Source organism: Gossypium hirsutum, chromosome D08 (assembly GCF_007990345.1).
Source record: "Gossypium hirsutum isolate 1008001.06 chromosome D08, Gossypium_hirsutum_v2.1, whole genome shotgun sequence".
NCBI classification, from domain to species: Eukaryota; Viridiplantae; Streptophyta; class Magnoliopsida; order Malvales; family Malvaceae; genus Gossypium; species Gossypium hirsutum.
In genome coordinates, this window is record NC_053444.1 from 32,809,812 (window position 1) to 32,828,812 (window position 19,001).

Here is a 19,001-nt window from a genome sequence, read left to right on the forward strand (position 1 = left end):
AACTATCTAAACCAGCAATCAAGCACGCAATTATAATATTCAAAAATCTCCCCAAAAAAAAACAAATAGTCCATAATGTTCATTTACAACCCATCGAGATTTTTATTTAAAAGTTTTAAGTCTAATTCTAGTACTAAACCCTTGGAACGTCCTACATTGCCTTCACTTTGGAGCTTAAAAACTCGACACACATATTTAAAGAAAATGCCTTACGATGGATCATTGATTTGTCACCGTTCTTGTTAACCCGGGAACTATTTATCTACAAGGTAAACTAAGGGGTTGAGCTTGGGAAAGCTCAATGAGTACACATGCATACAACACAAATATATACACACACCAGACATGTTAAGATTTAAACATATTTTAAAAATTCACATATAGCACAATTTTCATACTCAACACAGTGATATATTGGCAATTTGTGAATATGAAACATAGTCAAATTATATACTCATTGGATAAACAGATCTCCAAAACACACCACATGACTCATAAAGTCATACGCTATCTCCATGTAAGTGTAGCACGTATGCTCACACTCTCTAAACAACCACGCTATCTTCGATAAATAGAGCTATACTCAACATTCCCTTATCTCTCCAACGCTATCTTGGGCTACAATGCGCAATACATAATAAAAAGGGTGAGTACTCACTATCCTATGGCATGCCAATGTTATCCAAGGATTCAAGCTAGGTTATAGAGATTTTTTTTCTCATAATTTTGTTGGGGTTAGGGAAATAATTAAGAAAAAGAAAGCTTGTTTGGTGACTGTAGAAAATAATTAAGAAGAAGAAAATTTAAAATAAAATCATGGTTATAAAGTATTATAAAATAAATAATAAAAAGAATAAAATAATTAGAAATAAGAGATTAAAAGAGAAAGCATTTTATTCATCAATAGGATTCTACTGTTAATGAACATTAGAGTCTTAATGTACATTAAACTTATTTTAATATTGATTAACTTCCACTTCATAATAAAAAATTCATAACATGTTTCAGTATTTTTAAATTTAAGAATTAAAAATTATAAAAAAATATTACTTTTTGTTTATTTATTTGAAATCTATTATTTATAAATATTTTATTTTAAATATATTTTAAATTTTATTTATATATTTTGAAAACTCTTGTAATTACATTGGAAAAGTGTAAATTAAAATTATTTAATGAAAATGATTTTGTTAATATATAAATTTTTATTTATTTTTAATATGCACATATAACTAATTATTATTTTTATATAATTTATCTATTACACTTTTTTTTCAAAAATTTAGTTTTCTATAATATACGATTTCAATATTTTAATTTATTTATCTTATAGAATTAAAGTATACTTTTTAGGAAAATATAAAAATGAATAAATCAATATAATTTTAAAACTTTAAATAATTTAATAAAATATTTATATTTTTCAATTGTTTAAACTTAAATTTATTTTGATCGTTAAATTACATTTCCTTAAATTATTTTAAACTATTACAAAATGGTACTTATGTATTTTATTTTGATTGAACAGTGATTTATAATTACAATTTAAAAGTAATAAATAGATTTTATATTTTACTTTTAATATTAATCCATATTTTCATTATTTTATCATACTTAGCTTAAAATTTAAAAATATTCATCATTCATTTTTCTTATATTAAAATTTTTTTTGTAAGAATTGTAAAATATGAGATAATATTTTTTTATGTTAAATTATTTTAATTATATTTTTTATTAAATAATATTTCACTTTTGGCCTTTTAAAATTTATAAAATTTTAAGCTAGTACATGGTAAAATTGCACTTTAACTCCCAAAAATGATAAAATATTGATTTAATCCTTTAAAAATTATAAAGATATAAGTTAATATAATGATGACATTTCATTTTAGCTCTCATAAAAAATATATAACTTAATCTCGGCTCCAATAAATTATTTTGATTTTGCCCCTATATAAACATACAATAAATAAAATTAACTCATGTATTACATGAAAAATAAACTAGTATTAAAACTCTTATCAAACACCTATTTGATACAGGTTCAAAATGTGTGAACTCATTCCTTATCCATTGTATAATAAGAATTATTGTTAAATACAATAATAGTGGAACTAAGAAAATGATTATCCTACAACAAGTGATCATTGACAATCCAACACAAAATCCTGAGGTAAAAATATTGACGTGCAAGCCTAACTCTAGAAGTTTAGCTAAATATATAAATAAAGTACTTAATAAATATGATCAACGAATTGACAGTTTGGCCGAGTGGTCTAAGGCGCCAGATTTAGGCTCTGGTCCGAAAGGGCGTGGGTTCAAATCCCACAGCTGTCAAGTTTAATGTTGTTTTTTTGTGTAATGGGCTTCAAACTTGAAAAATTGTTTTTTTTCCTTGTATCATGATTGGGTTTTAGAATTATACTCTTTTTCTTTTACTTCGGTATCTAAATTTTTTATCCCATTTTTATACTTAAAACTTTTTTAACACCATTATTTTTTAGAACAAAATTATAATGAAAGAATATTTTAAGTAGTAAACTCAACCAATAAAAACAAGTCATGTGTTTGCCTTTTCCTCATGTCATCTATGGTTGTGACCAGCTGTTAACAGGTATTAACTGGCATTGATTAGTGTTGATGGCCAGAATGAATTTGGATAACCAAATGTCTAAGCTTAATTAAATTTGAACAACCATTTGTTCATGTTTATTCTAAATGTCATTCAAAATATTAAAAATTATTTTAAAAAAAAGTAAAAAAAATTATTAAAAGTTATTAAAATATTTAATATTTTTTTAAAAATCCTAAAAAATAAAATTACAAAAAAAAATGTAAATTCAAAATGAATATAGACAAAAAAAAATTCATTTTGCTTTGGAGAACCATTTGTCTAAATTTATTCTGAATGTAATTCAGAATATTATAAAACTTATTAAAAATTGTATTAAAAACTATTAAATTTATGAAAAATCAACATGAAGATCTCTTTAAACCTTTTTTCAAGAAGATCTCTAGGAACCATTTATCCATAGTTTCATGTTGTATGTACTCTTTGTACCCATAATTCATATGAAAATTCCTGTAAATATTTTTTCTTGTTTTGAATAATTTTTATGAATATCTAGTTTTTAATATTTTATATTTTTTATATTATTATGATTTTAAATAATTATTAAAATTATTTAATTTTTTATAATTATTTACAATTTTATATTTTCAATAAGTTTTATAATTTTTTGAACCATGTCCAATTTGAATATGGATTAATACTTGTCCAAAATCAAATGAGCCTTGATCAATGTTTATTGAGATTCATTCTAGATTTACATTTTTTTTAAAATTTATATAACATTTTAGGTTTTTTAAAAATTTTAATTTTTTAAATTTTTGTAATTGTTACAACTTTTAAATAATTTTATAATATTTTTAATCATGTCTGAATCTAAACAAATAGTAGTCCAAATGCAAATAAATTTCCAAGTTCATTTGTCCATGTTTATTCTAGCTATTAGCATCAGTTAACGACAGTTAATACTATCCAACAGTCGGTCAACAAAAGTTACCATTGATCAATGATCGGTCAACAACCATGTCATCGGTCAATGGCCACGTCATTGATGACATAGGAAAAAAGCCAAACACTAGACTATTCTTATTGTTTGAGTGTGCCACCATTTTTTTTAACATTGTTAACATTTTGGACCAAAAACTATAATAGAGGAATAGTTTAAGTACCAAAATGTGACAACAAAAGTTTAAGTATCAAAGTGGTAAACCAGGTAAGTTTGAGGTGCCAAATTATGACATAAGCCTTTTCTTTTTCTTTTTCTTTTTGGACTCAATCACTTTTTTTTCCTCTTGTCTCAGTCTTATTTTTCATTTAAATTAGGGTTGAGTAAGAGAAATAGAGAAATAAAAAAGCTAATCGAACCGAACCGAACCAAACTATTTAGATGAAATACAAGTTAAAAAATTGTAGTAACTTGAATCACATCAAATTCTATTTTTTAAAATTAATTTAAAATTAATTTTAATTTTTATGATGTAAAATTAAATTTTATATTTAAATAGTGAAAATAACTTAAAAGTTATATTTCAAAAAAATAATATATAAGAGTTATTGATTATTTTTTATTTACTGTAAATTTTTTTAGCAATAATTATAAAAAAATTTCAAGCTTTACCAAATAATTTTCAAAATTCATAAAACAATTTTTTTTTCGAAAAATAAGTCTAAAAACCCAAATGTCAAAATAGTATGGAAAAGTAAGAATTAAATTCATGAACGGTTTAAAAAAATTTAAAAATCCGACCACTCACCTTCAGTTCAAATTTTGAACTAAAGTCATACACTATAATGAGAAAGGACCAGAAGCTTAACTTAAGTCTCAACAAACTTCGAGTTCAATTTGAAATTTGATACCTTACAGAATGGGTCTGTCTTTTGGCACATTTTCTCTTTGGCCTGCTACTTGGCATGTTGTCTTGTTTATTTTTTTTCTTTAGTTTCCTGAATGCTTTTCCCATTTGTACCTTCACAAAAAATTAAGAATCTAACATGAAAAATTTATCAATCCAATATGGAATCTTGGAATCTAAAGGGTTTCACAAATAGTAAACCTTCTTCTTATAACTTGTGTTTGGTTGGTCGTTTTCTTATTACTGTTAAGGTGAAATATGATTTAATGAGGAAAAATCTTCACAAATATATGGCATCCTATTGAAGGTATTGCAATTAAGGATCTGGGTTCAAAGTTATTTTTATTCAAATTATCCTACAAAGTGAAGATACAAAGAGTTACCGATGGAGGGTCATGGACATTCAATAATCACGTTCTTATTATACACTAGTGGAAAGCTAGTGAGGATCCCTTTTACATTCCTATCAATTTTAATCAATTTTGGGTTTTGGTCCTTGATTTACCACCTAATTGTATGTTTGAGACAATGACACAAAACCTTAAGAATCAATCTCCTTAAAATTCATCTCAAATGTTTGTAGGGATCCAATAAGGTTTTCAATTCTATTGTATTCTTTGGCCTCCTCTATAGCAGTCACTTTGATTGCAAAATATTCAGGGAGAGACCTCAATAGCTTCCACACCAAATCAATAGTAAAATACTTCTCACCAAGAGAAAATTCTTGGTTAAAAGTTTCATATAATTTTGCATAAATATCAATGATAGATTCATCCTTAAGCATTCTAAGAGTTTCAAACATGGTTGTTAATATTTGGAGTTTTAATAGTTTGATAGTGGACGCCCCTTCATGTGCAGTATCTAAGATTATCCAAGCTTCTCAGGCAGTAATGTGTTTTTAGTTGCTTCTAAATTCCTGATATATTCATGGATGAGGCGAAACTAATTCAATTAAGGTCATTAAAAGTGCCAATTTTCAAGCATGGTCAATTATTTGGCTTGCGCCACATTTTTGGAGAGGATTCACGTAATTCTAGGTTGAGATGTCTATTAAACAATCAAAGAGTTATCTCTTAGTTTCAAAACTTAATTTGAATCAACTTATTTCTGTAATACCCCTAAAATTTTTGATTTGACACATGGCGCTACACCGGTGTTGGACAAGTGAATCTATAAGAAAATTTGGAAAAACAAGTTAGAAAAATGATTATTGTGAAAATAAAGTTGATTTTGGATATAAGAATTGATGGAAAGAATTTTTTAAATGAAAATATACAAAAATTCAAAAAGAACTAAATTGCAAATTTTGAAAAGTTTAGGAACTGAAGTGGAAACTTGACCAAAATGCAAAAATTGAATTATTATTGATTATTTTTTCATGAGAAAAATGGAATTATATGTTAGTGTGGTAAAAATATTTTTTGACTAAATTGGAAAGACTGGGAAGTAGTGGGATTAAATTGTAAATTTCTCAAATTTTCTAAGAGAAAGGTCACAGATGTAATTTTCCCATAAAAGGGTAATTTGGTAATTTGATAATGCCTATTATTAAGAAGAAATTGTGCTTTGAGAAGAAAAACTGTAAAATGGTAATTTTCCCATAAAAAGGGTAATTTGATCATTTTTCAAGTATTTTATGATGGAAATTGTAACACCCTCAATCCAACCTGAATCACCAAGAGCAGATATCAGATATTACCACACAAACATACTTAGCATAAATTTTAACCAAACTGCTTATACTCATTTAATAGCATATTTCATATTATTATAATAAAGGGTTCTGAAAAAAAGAAATAAGGAAAACAATTCAAAACTCTAGCAAACTCTTAAAAATAATATAATACATTACAATATAGAAGTTTGTTAAAGACAAACTCTCCTTGGCGTGGGGAACTATACACCATATTCCTAAAACGTCCTCTGTATGCCTAATAACTCAACTTGTTGTTTTCCTGGCGCGTTCCTGGCTTAGTCTCTCCTGGCGAATTCATTCCTACAACACTACACCAAAACAGGCTTTTAGCGGCGTTTTTAGTGTCGTTTGGATACAAAACGCCGCTAAAAATCAAGCATTATCGGCGCTTTTAAAAAACGCCGCTAAAGATCGAGTATTAGCGGCACTTTTTGGAAAATGCTGCTAAAAATGAGCATTAGCGGCGTTTTCCAAAAAGCGCCACAAAAAACCTAAGCCCAACGTCTTTTTTTAGTTTTCGAGGCTTTAGTGACGTTTTTCAAAAAGCGTCGCTAATGCATGGGGCTTTAGCAGCGTTTTTGGAAAAGCGCCGCTAATGTTCAGGGCTATAGCGGCGTTTTTGAAGAAGCGCCACTAATGCTCGGGGCTTTAACGGCGTTTTTGAAAAAGCGCCTAATGCTCGGGGCTTTAACGGCGTTTTTGGAAAAGCACCGCTAATGCTCCGGGCTTTAGTGGCGTTTTTGGAAAGGCGCCACTAATGCTCGGGGCTTTAGTGGCGTTTTTGAAAAGCGCCGCTAATGCTCGGGTCTTTAGCAGCGTTTTTGAATAAGCGTCGCTAATGCTCTATTTTTAGCAGCGTTTTTGAAAAAGCACCGCAAAAAATATTTTATCTGTCTATTTATTATTTAATTAGTTTATTTATATTAATTAAAATTCAAATTATTTTTAATTGAATATTCAAAATCTTCAAAAAAAATAATGACACGTAGAAATAATTTGAAATAAAAAACATAGAAAAATATTTGTTAAAAATGGAAAAATTAAAATACTGTTATTTAAAATAATTTTTAAGTTTTTTGGGTACATTACTGAGTGTTTTTTAATTTACATATTAAAAAATTTCTTATATAATCGTAAAAGAGATAGTATTAATTTTAAAATATTGAATTAATTATCACTATAGTTTAGGGTTTTTGGTTTAGGGTATATGATAAATTTAAGATTTAAGGCCGCTTTAGGAGTTAATAGTGTAAGGTTTAAGGAGTATGGATTTAGGGTTTATGCATTAGGGATTATAGTTTAAGGGTTGGGATTTAAGGTTTAGGGGTTAAGGGTTAAGGGTTAGGGGTTAGATTAGTTAGTTTTTTTAATTTATATATTAAATATGTTCTTATATAATTGTAAAAAAGATAATAATAAATTTACTATATTGAAATTAAATTATTTAAGAGATATATAATAGATAGACTTTATATGTATTAAATGGTTAATTTAGGGTTTAAGGTTAATGTTTACTTGAGATTTGTTAAATGATAAAATTTTATACAATTAATTAATGCTTTTATATTTAAAAATATTTAATCTAAACCATTTGATATATTTAAATATTAGTTTAATTAGAATTAATAAATAAGTTAAAAAAAGTAATAGATTGATATGGATTATAGGTAATTATTTAATTTAATAGGACCAGATTATAAGAAATAAAAATAAAATACAAAAATAAAAATGAAATAAAAAACTAAAATTTATAATTTTATCTAATTCTTATAAATATTACTTAAAAAATTTAAGAATTATTTATTTAAAATTTATATGAAAGATACAATAATTGAATATAAAAAATATGTGAGTTTTAGAGGCGTTTTTAGCAAAAAACACCGTTACTATATACAAACGGCGTCGTTTTGTTCAAAATAAAATAATTTTTTATGGCGTTTTTAGTTTAAAAAATAATTTAAGCAATAGCGGTGTTTGCCGCAAAAAATAATTTTAGTTTAAAAAAATGACACCATTTCCCCAAAAACAAAGCAAAACCGACATCGTTTCAAGAAAAGAAAAAGGGCGCCGTACCAAATCTATAGGTCAAACAACCCCCCTCTTATAGTTAAAAAGCTCTCATTTTTCAACCAAATCCAAACCCTAAACTACGCTTCTCCCAATTTCTTATTCATTTTGAGGTTTGAGCAGATCGATCAATTCCAGAGAAGTCACTCAAGGGCTGGGATTCCCTTCAACTCAATGCTCTTTTTTGATGATGAGGATAGGAACATACAAGCTGTAAGAACGAGTTTTCCTATCATCTCGAATTTCCTAATTTTTTTTGTTTTTGCTCTGCTCACTTGCTCGTATTTTATGACATTCCGACTCTTCATTTTTCTTGAAACACCCATGTCTAGCACTTGTATCCAGTACATATATGGATATGAATATGGTGGGAATTTGACCCTCCTAGATCTCTCCAAGCATATGAAAAACTTGGGAAATTTGAGCATGTGTTGGACAAATACCTGTTTAGGATATTCACATCTGAATCTGAGTAACATACTTAGTATTTCATGGAGTCGGATATTAGGATCTTACATGTTTATGCATTGTGGTTTTAAGGATCTTTTTACCTTTTCTTTGTTATGGTTATTGGTAAGGGTTGCCTTGGCATTATGCTTTGTTTCACTTAACAGTATTATCTAATGTTGGCCCTTGGTCATCGGTATCAGAAAGAAACCAAGATTGTTTTACAAATTATGCGGTGGAAACTTTTTGAAACCACATTCAGTATTATAAATTTAAAATGGTCTTATATGTATACCATCTTTGAATGTCGACTTCTACAGAATCCTATCTTATGATTCTCCCAGTGATGCAGGTTAGTTATTTTTCATCCATTCTTACGAAGAATGAATGAAAGCTGATTGTTTTTATTTTTATTTATAAGTGAGGGGGTGTCCAAGATGAAACTTAGTACTTAAATGTTAATCATGACTTAATTTTAACGGATGCTCGGTTGGCTATTATTTTTTATCTTTTTAATTTCTCTTTTGTTATGTCTACTGGACTTGCAGCAGCAATGCTACTATTGTGAAACTTAGTAGTTAAATTCAGTTATGGCCGGTCTAAAGGTTATGGCTTTGTAAAGTTTAGTGATGAAACTGAACAAATTCGTGCAATGACTGAAATGTATGGGATTTATTGTTCAACTAGGGCAATGCGGATTGGACCAGCTGCTAATAAGAAGCCTGTCACTGATCAGCAGTATCAGAAACATAGACTCTTGTGGTTTATTTCAAGTTATACTTTATCTTGATTGCCTTATGAAGTTTGTTTGGTTGTGTATAGTTTTTATTTGCAATGATTTATGCGTGAGTGCTTTGACTTGACAAGTTGACTGCTAGTTGGTTATTGTGTTTTTGTTTATTGGTTTTAATTTTCTGAGGTGGATCTGTTACAATCTTCTTAAAATTCAAGTTCTTTCAGTTATGCACTTGAAGATATGGCGAAATTTATACAAAGTCATTTCCTTCCAGTTTGCCTATGTAAACTTGGACGCTTTTAATTATATTAAAAGTTAAAACATGCACAAACTTATATAAAACTCATGTTTTCTTAAAGCAGGACATCAAGAGGCTCTCATTTTGGGGGGCCTGGAACTGATATCAGCTGAAATGATTCCACTTTAATCCGTGGCCTTATTGTGGATTAATTCTTTTTGATGCTTGCATACATATATGCACTCCTGTGTGTTTTATTCTATTTTTGTTCTAAGATCTATTAAATCTAACTTAATTTTCACGCATTCTGTTGTGCAAGTTGGAGGTCCATGGGATTTCTGCAAAGTCCAAGATCAATGAACCAAAACAGCAAAAATTACATATCTGGAATCGTGAAACGAAGGAATTTGAGTGAATTCGATATGTCAAAATTGGGTATTGGATTTGATGATGAGAAATCCGAAAGAAAAACATCAGAAAAGGCATTAGTTTTGTCTCAGATTAACGTTTGAAAAACAGAAATATGGATGTGCTGCTATTTGATTTCATAGAAAATAAGGAAACTACAAAAAGGCATGTTTTAGATTATTGCTCCTTTTGATTATTTATATTAGGAGAACTACATTTGTTCATTCATATGGAGGTTTTGCAGGCGCTGCTATGGCTATTATTTCATGCTTCACGGCTTGAAACTGAAATTGCAAACTTTGAATAATATGATCTTAATGGTGTAATTGTGAATTTCATTGAAAACTTTAATTTGTTAGAATTTGATCCTCTTAATTTGCAAAAATTGGAAATTTGATCCTATTTTTGGTGCATACGTGCACTTGAACAATTGGTTTTTGCTAATTTGTTTTGATCTCAGATAGTTTAAAACTCTTATTTACTTAATGGTGTAAGTCTGAATTTCATTGGAAACTTTAATTTATTAGACTTCCATCCTCTTATTTTATAAAAATTGAAAATTTAGTATGGTTTTTGGTGAATATATGAACTTGAATTGTTAATTTGTGCTAATTTGTTGTATTTAAAATGTTATAAAAATTGACAAGTTGGTCCAGTTTTTGGTAAATACATTACACATGAACTTGAACGGTTAATTTTTGCTAATTTTTTGCATGTAAATTGTTGAAATGATGATTTTTTATATCTCCTTACATATTAAATATTGAAATGTTCTACTAATGTTACCCAAAATGGGTTTAGGGTTTTAAAAATTGAAAATTGAAAATTTAGTCTGCTTGTTGGTAAATGCATGAACTTGAACCATTTATTTTTGCTAATTTGTTGCATATAAGTTGTTATAAATATTGAAAAATTAGTCTGATTTGTGGTAAATACATGAACTTGAACAGTTGATTTTTGTTAATTTGTTGCATATAAATCGTTATAGAAATTGAAGATTTAGCCCTATTGCCGGTAAATATATGAACTATGAATAATTGATTTTTGTTAATTTGTTTCACATAAACTGTTGTAAGATTGATTTGTGTTAATTTCTTGCATATAAATTATTGAACTGTTGATTTTTGATAATTCCTTACATATTAAATATTGTAGTGTTGATATTCAAGCTAGTAATTTAACAGTTGATTGTTAGTTGCATTGAAAGACACAATCACAATTACTAATTTGTTAAGAAAGATGTGATTACTTTGCAAAATTCAATTGTTATTATGCTATTGTTTGACGTGATGGCTTTGTTGCAGTTCTTGTATTACTATATAAGTGATAGGTAAATCTTGTAAAACCTTTTCTTTCTTTGTTCACCTCACTTTATAGCCCATTCTTTTCCCTCCTGCGTTGGATCTTTTTTTTTAAAATCACATGATCTCAAATTTCAATTTCTTTTAAAATTTATTGGAAGAATAATGTGGTCTCATTTGATTGTTTCTCCTACGTGGTTCTTGCTTCTACTCGTATTTCTTTTTGGATGAATAAATTTATTTGTTTAATCCTCATCATCCTATACAATATCATGCTTGCAAGTTTCTGCTTTCCTCCTTATTGCAGATTTACTATCCTGTTATCCCTCTGTTGTTTTCCTTGATGTGGATATTTCTTGTGAAGAAGTACTTACATTTTGCTGTTTATTCATGCTTACAGGATAAGAGCAAATGGTTTGGAGACCTCGTAAGCACTACTCTATCACTCCTAAACCAGTTGTTTAAATTATTTTCATAGCCTACTTTGATTGCTGTTATTTGTGGGAAAATTAGTCTACATTCTTTAAGCTGATCTTAAATTGCTTCCTACATTGTTTCAGCCTTGGGAAGAAAGTTTGCGGGATGCACACGAGTTTGGAAAACTTGTTCTGTTTTAGAACTTGGATCCAGCTTACTCTTCAGCAGAAGTGGAGGTAATATTTATTATGAATCACAATTAGGTTGTGTTTGAAGCATTTTGTATTTACACGGATAAATTTCTGTTTTCTTTCACTTTTCCTCTCCCTACATATGTGGTTTGTACCTTTTATCTTTCTTATGAATAATGCATGTTTATATTGCAGGATATAGTTTGGAATGCCGTCAATGAAACTTGCAGAGCAAAGATGGTGCAGCAGACTGCATTGTATTTTTTATTACCTTGCAATGTGTATAGTCATAGGCAAGTTCAACTAGTCAGTCTGTTTCTCATATGTATTATTTATTTTAGTTTTGATTCTAAATTTTTATTTTTACTTTAATATTTACGACAACTTGAGTTCTAACTTTTGAATTTTAATTGTGTTATTAATTTATTATTTTAAATTCTAAAACTAAATTCATTAATTTTTATATTTAGTTTTAAAGTTGAAATTTTCATAGAAAATTTAATTTAAATAATATTTTTTATTTATCCTTGAAATTATATTTAAAGTTCAAATTTAAAAAATAAAACATAATATAATATTTATCATAAAAATAAATATTATTTGATTAAAATAATTTTTTTAAATGTTATGTTTTTAGTGGCGTTTTTGCGAGAAGCGCCGCTAAAGGTATTGATCTATAGTGGCGTTTGTAGAAAAAAGCGCCGCTAAAGGTCTTAAGCTATAGCGGCATTTGTGGAAAAAGCGCCACTAAAGGTCTTGATCTATAGCGGCGTTTGTGCAAAAGCACTGCTAAAGGTCCTGATCTATAGCGGCGTTTGTGGAGAAAGCGCCGCTAAAAGTCATGGTCTATAGCGGCGTTTTTATAAATAAACGCCGCAAATGACAACAACGGCATTTTTTGCGGCGCTTTCAAAAATGCCGCAAATACTTTTAGCGGCGCTATAAAGGCATAAAAAAAACGCCGCTAAAAACCTATTTTGGTGTAGTGCAACAACACCTGAAACATGAACAAAAAGCTTGTAAGTTCATGCGAACTTAGTGAGTTTTATAGAAAATACCTTGAAGCCTTTCTAGATGAATTCTTCATCCTGGAGATATTGTATTTCCATTCTAAACTTGGCAAATGCATTCATAATATCGGATATACATACTTACATGCCAACAATCATACTTAACGAATCAACTCTCACTTTGCTACTTGGCTAACTCTAGATCTTACCAGACGTTATCCATATACTCTTTTCTCTTAGAACAACGAAGGTACCTCTCAAAAGAATATTTATATAGAGTCCACTTTCTACGAATTTCCTCTTCGAAAAATCTTTAACATTTGTTTCCCAGAATGGTTATTCATAGATACCAATTGATATTACATTCGGCGGACTCTCATACTGAGTTGAATATCTAACAAACTACCAATCAGATCATGTTCCAATTCAAAACCAAAACCAGCTCAAATTGATGATAAAATGTTCCGGACTTTTCAGTAGAACTCCAAACGTCTATGTTACATAACACAAGAGTGCCCAAAGTTGACAAACGACTCAGATTTCATATAATCTAGAACGAAACATGATACTTTTCATATATGGCGGATACTCGATAACTCATATTTCAACCCTACAAAGCATAGGTAACTTAAACCAACGAATACTTATACCTTTCATAACTATGATGAATACGCCCAAGTCATATACTGACAAACTACTATGGTGGATTCTCTCTTTAGAAATTCAAGTACATACTTTCTTTCAGGAACCCCATTCAACTCCAACACAAGACTAACCAAACCAAATTATTTAAAGAGTTGTAGAAAATTATTAAAAGTTATAAAAATATTTAATACGTTTTTTAAGAATCTTAAAAAATAATAAAATTACAAAAAAAATGTAAATTCAAAATGAATATAGACAAAAAAAATCCAATTTCATTTTGTTTCTGGACAACCATTTATCCAAATTTATTCTGAATGTAATTTAGAATATTATAAAACTTATTAAAAAATTGGGAATAACTATTAAAAAAATATTAAAATTAGGGTAAACTACAAAAATAGTCACTTTTGTTTACCTCAGATTACATTTTAGTTACTTGTGTTTGAAATGTTACGTTTTGGTCACTTACATTATCATTTTGTTACAAAGTGGTCACTCTACCATTAAGCTCTGTTACCTCCCTAACGGAGGTCCTAAGTGGCAGTCCAAATGGGTTTTAAATGCAACTTGGATGTCCTACATGACAGTCTAAATTAAATTTATTTAATTAAAAACCTATTTTCATCCCCGCAACTAGACATCCAAGTTGGCATTTAAAACCCATTTGGACTGCCACTTAGGACTATCGTTAGGGAGGAAACGGAGTTTAATGGTAGAGTCACCACTTCGTAACAAAACGATAACGTAATTGACTAAAATGTAACATTTCAAACATAAGTGACTAAAATGTAATCTGAGGCAAACAAAAGTGACTATTTTTATAATTTACCCTTAAAATTATGAAAAATCAACATGAAGATCTCTATAAACCATTTATCTATAGCTTCATGTTGTATGTACTCTTTGTACCCATAATTCTCGTAAATATTTTTTCTTGTTTTGAATAATTTTGATGAATATCCAGTTTTTAATATTTAATATTTTTCTATATTATTATAATTTTAAATAATTATTTAAATTATTTAAATTTTTATAATTATTTAAAATTTTATATTTTCAATAAGTTTTATAATTTTTTGAACCACATTAAGTTTGAATATGGACTAATACTTGTCCAAATTGATGTATGTTTATTGAGATTCATTATAGATTTACATTTTTTTTAATTTATATTACATTTTAGGATCTTTAAAAATTTTAATTTTTTAAATTCTCGTAATTGTTACAACTTTTAAATAATTTTATAATATTTTGAATCATGTCTAGAATGAATCTAAACAAATAGTAGTCCAAATGCAAATGAACTTCCAAGTTCATTTGTCCATGTTTATTCTAGCTATTAGTATCAGTTAACACTGATCAACAGTTGGTCAAAAAAAGTTACCATTGATCAATGGCCGGTCAACAACCAGGTAACCAGGCAATGGCCACATGGGAGAAAAGCCAAACGCTAGACGATTCTATTTGGTTGAGTGTGTCACATTTTTTTTTAACATCATTAACATTTTGGACCAAAAACTATAATGGAGGAATAACTTAAGTACCAAAATGTGACAACAAAAGTTTAGGTATCAAAGTGGTAAAACAAGTAAGGTTGAGGTGCCAAATTATGACATAAGCCTTTTCTTTTTCTTTTTGGACTCAATCAGTTTTTTTCCTCTTGACTTAGTCTTATTTTTTCATTTAAATTAGGGTTGAGTAAGAGAAATAGAGAAATAAAAAAGCAAATCGAACCGAACCACACTGTTTAGATGAAATACAAGTTAAAAAAATTCTAGTTACTCGAATCAAATCAAATTCTATTTTTTATTTAATTTAAAATTAATTTTAGTTTTTATGATGTAAAAATAAAATTTTATATTTAAATAGTGAAAATAAATTAAAAATTATATTTCAAAAAAATAATATATAAGAGTTATTGATTATTTTTTATTTACTTTAATTTTTTTAGCAATAATTAAAAAAAATTCAAGCTTTTACCAAATAATTTTCAAAAACCATAAAACAAAGATTTTTTTTTTGAAAAATAAGTCTAAAAACCCAAATGTCAAAATAGTATGAAAACTGAGAATTAAAGAAAAATGACTAAATCGTAAAAGTCGTAAAACTTAATCATAAAAGGACTAAATCATAAAAGTTATAAAACTTAATCGTTATTGATTAAAATTGGTTAAATAAGCATATTTAAAGGGCTTTATATGGTAACTTAACCATAATTATATCGTAGTGGACGGTTTTGGTGTAGAAATAATTTAATTATTGTTAATCTTATATTAAAATGTTAAATAATAAGTGAAATAAAAGAAAAACATGACATCTTGTAAGCCATCTTCTTCCTTTTTCAAATCAACACCCGAAAGCATCATTAGAAACCTTTAAGAGGTTCGGTCAAGCTATTTCTTTGCATGTAAGTCAATTTTATCTCGTTTTTAGTGATTTTTATGTTTTTGAGATCATTGCAGCTTAATCTAGCTAACCTAGGGACTAATTCATAAAAATGTTAAATATTTTGATTTATTCCATTGATGAAATTATGATTTTTTTGAAGTTTCATGATAGATTTTTAAGCTTGATAGTTCAATAGGAATAGGACTATTTTGTTACGTTTTTTTGGTTAATTTTAAGTTTAGGGACTAAATTCATAAAATAATAAATTTAACATGAAATTCTTGTAAAATTTTAGTAATTATGGGTTGTATAAGTATAAGTAAAAATTTTGCTAGCTTGGTTTTAGGCTTAATTGTGATAATTGTATAAGTTTCGGGATTAGGGACTAAATTGAATAAAAGGTAAAAATTTAGGGTAAAAGTGTAAAATGTTGATAAAGGGTTAATTACATGAATTCTAAAATTTTAAGATATTTGAATTGGTTAATTGAGCTAAATTATTATATATAGATCAAGAAACGGATCAATCGGTTGATAATCGTGGAAAATGAAAAGTTATTGAGCAGTCATCGTCGATGTGTCGGCAGCTATTACGTTTTGGTAAGTTCGTACTAGGTTTATTATGTTTATAATGATTTGAATTTAATTATATATGTGTTTATGTATATATATACATTATAGTTAACATGATTATTTGAGGTAAGACATGAGATTGGAAATGGATGATTGATTTGTAAAGCATGTTAAATGAGTATGTGTGAATAGAATGGTATATCTATCATATGAAATGTATGAGTAGGTTTATCATGATATAATAGTATAATGATGAAAAGGTTATAGAATACAAGTTAAAACCCATGTTAACTTAGTGAATAGATAGGATACAAATGACATGTCAAGAGGATTTATATTAAGCAGGTACTATTTGCTGGTGTTGGCTATGTGCCATTTATATTTAGTAGGTACTATGTACTGGTGTTGTAGTAGCAGACACTTTGTTTCGGTGTTATATTTAGCAAGTACTATGAACCGGTGATGGATACTATACCGATGGCTTGAGATCATGCATGTGTTGCAGATTCTCTGAAGCTTGTATGAGCAGCATTGTGTATCGGTTAATGTCCTTTTGTCAGCTTGTGTGAGCATTACCCTTTTGTGTATCTGAAGTCAAATTACTATTGTTCTCAGGGCAAAACAGTTAATTATTGAAATGGAAACAAAATGAGATGATATGATGAATTATGTTATGTTGAGTATAGCTTGATATATGAATCTTGGCATGTTATGTTTTGATGATTTGATTTATCCATGTTAAACCATTTGACATGGTAGAAATTATGGATCAAGACAAAGGATTGTAATTTGTATGTTATGTATGAATAGTAAACTCAAATTGAAAAGTATGTAATGTTTTGTTTTACAAACTTACTAAGTTTTACGTAAGCTTACTTTAGTTGGTTTTCTTCTTTGTAGATTTTCGAACTCTTTCCATCGATTAGGACATCGTTGGAGATCACACTATCCAACAACTCTTTTGGTAGCTATTTGTTTATTTCGGCCCAGTTATAGGTGGCATGTATATAGGGTTTTGGCTATGTAAAATTTAAGCACCAGGGTTATATTTTTTGTCATTTGAAGTTTATATAATGAGTGTTGAGCTAAGTTCTAATTAGTATTTTGGTTGGTTATGGTGTGTGATGGTAAATACATGTTTTGGTATCTAAATACATTTTGAATGGTTCTTTTAGTATATATGTTTAGGTAACCAGGTAAACCATGGTTGATAATATGTTAGCAATGTGAATAATGGTGTAATGTGTTTAATTTGGTATTAAGTTCAAGGAATGAATGGTATGGATTGATAATGGTTGATGTTTGAATTGTGGTGCCAATGAGGGCACATTGGTTAGACGCTTAGGTTGAATGTTATTTGATATATTTTGACATGTTTGGATGTATTTTAAATAGGTTTAAGGGATGGATACAATATGGTTTGTGGCCTAAGTGTTTTGGTTTGAAATTGCTTGTCTTTTAAGGTACCTTTAGGTGCACACGGCTTGTGACATAGTCAGCCACACGATCATGTACCACACATGGTTGTATGACACGACCATGTTGCCTATTTAATTTTAGTGTATGTTTGTTCACACAATCACAGTGAGTTACATGGCATGGCAACATAACCGTGTGACCCTGAGTTAGACGGGAACACGTCCATGTTCTTGAGCCACAAGGGCTGAGCTTTGCCACACGGTTTAGCTACACGGCTGTGTGACCCCTGTTCCACTTTTTACCTAAATTTTTGTAAATTTTTCAATTTAGTCTAGAATTGTTTCCGGTTTGTTTTAAATGCTCTGTAAGCTTGATTTAGGTCCAGATAATATTGAATGACATGGAAATGGTTGTAATTGAATTATGAAATGAATTATTTGATTATTTATGACTGGTTAGTGAATAAAGTTAATGTTTTACAATTGTAATACCTTATAGCTCGAGTCGGGCGACTGGACTGTGTATAGGGTGTTACACATGTGATACTCACCTAGACTACTGATACCTTATAGTAATTGGGAAAAAAAAAGGTGGAGAGAGCCTCTATGAAATTGGGTTTTCTTGAGTCTAGAGAGAGAAAGTTAAAGCTTGAGGGAGAAAGCTTCATCATTAAGAAATGGTGATTTCCATCTTTCCTAACTAGTTATTTGAATTTAGATGTTGAATAAAAGCTTAGAAAGCTTGGATATCAATTTTGATATACTTTTGTATGTATGAAAAATGAGGAAATGTTGAAAATTGAATGTTGAGTATTTATGCATCCAAAAGTAACCTTGGATAATCTTGCTCTCTCTATACTAATATGTTTATAAATTAATGAGTTTGTGTATAAATATGAAAATAGCTATATAATAATTGTGTATAAATTTTGTCGCACAAATATGTTAAAATAAATTGTTGACAGATTGTGGGAAAAGTATTTAGTTGAGAAATGTTTTAGGAATCTAATATTGTGATATGAAAATTGGTTGCCATGGATGACTT

The 19,001-nt window shown here is 28.5% G+C and overlaps 1 non-coding gene across 1 annotated transcript; it reads left to right on the plus strand.

Annotated features, from left to right (window-relative positions):
• The first annotated feature begins 2,257 nt into the window (after nucleotides 1-2,257).
• Nucleotides 2,258-2,337, plus strand: TRNAL-UAG (transfer RNA leucine (anticodon UAG)). Its single transcript has one exon. It is a non-coding gene; the product is annotated as a tRNA-Leu (tRNA).
• The last annotated feature ends 16,664 nt before the right edge of the window (nucleotides 2,338-19,001 follow it).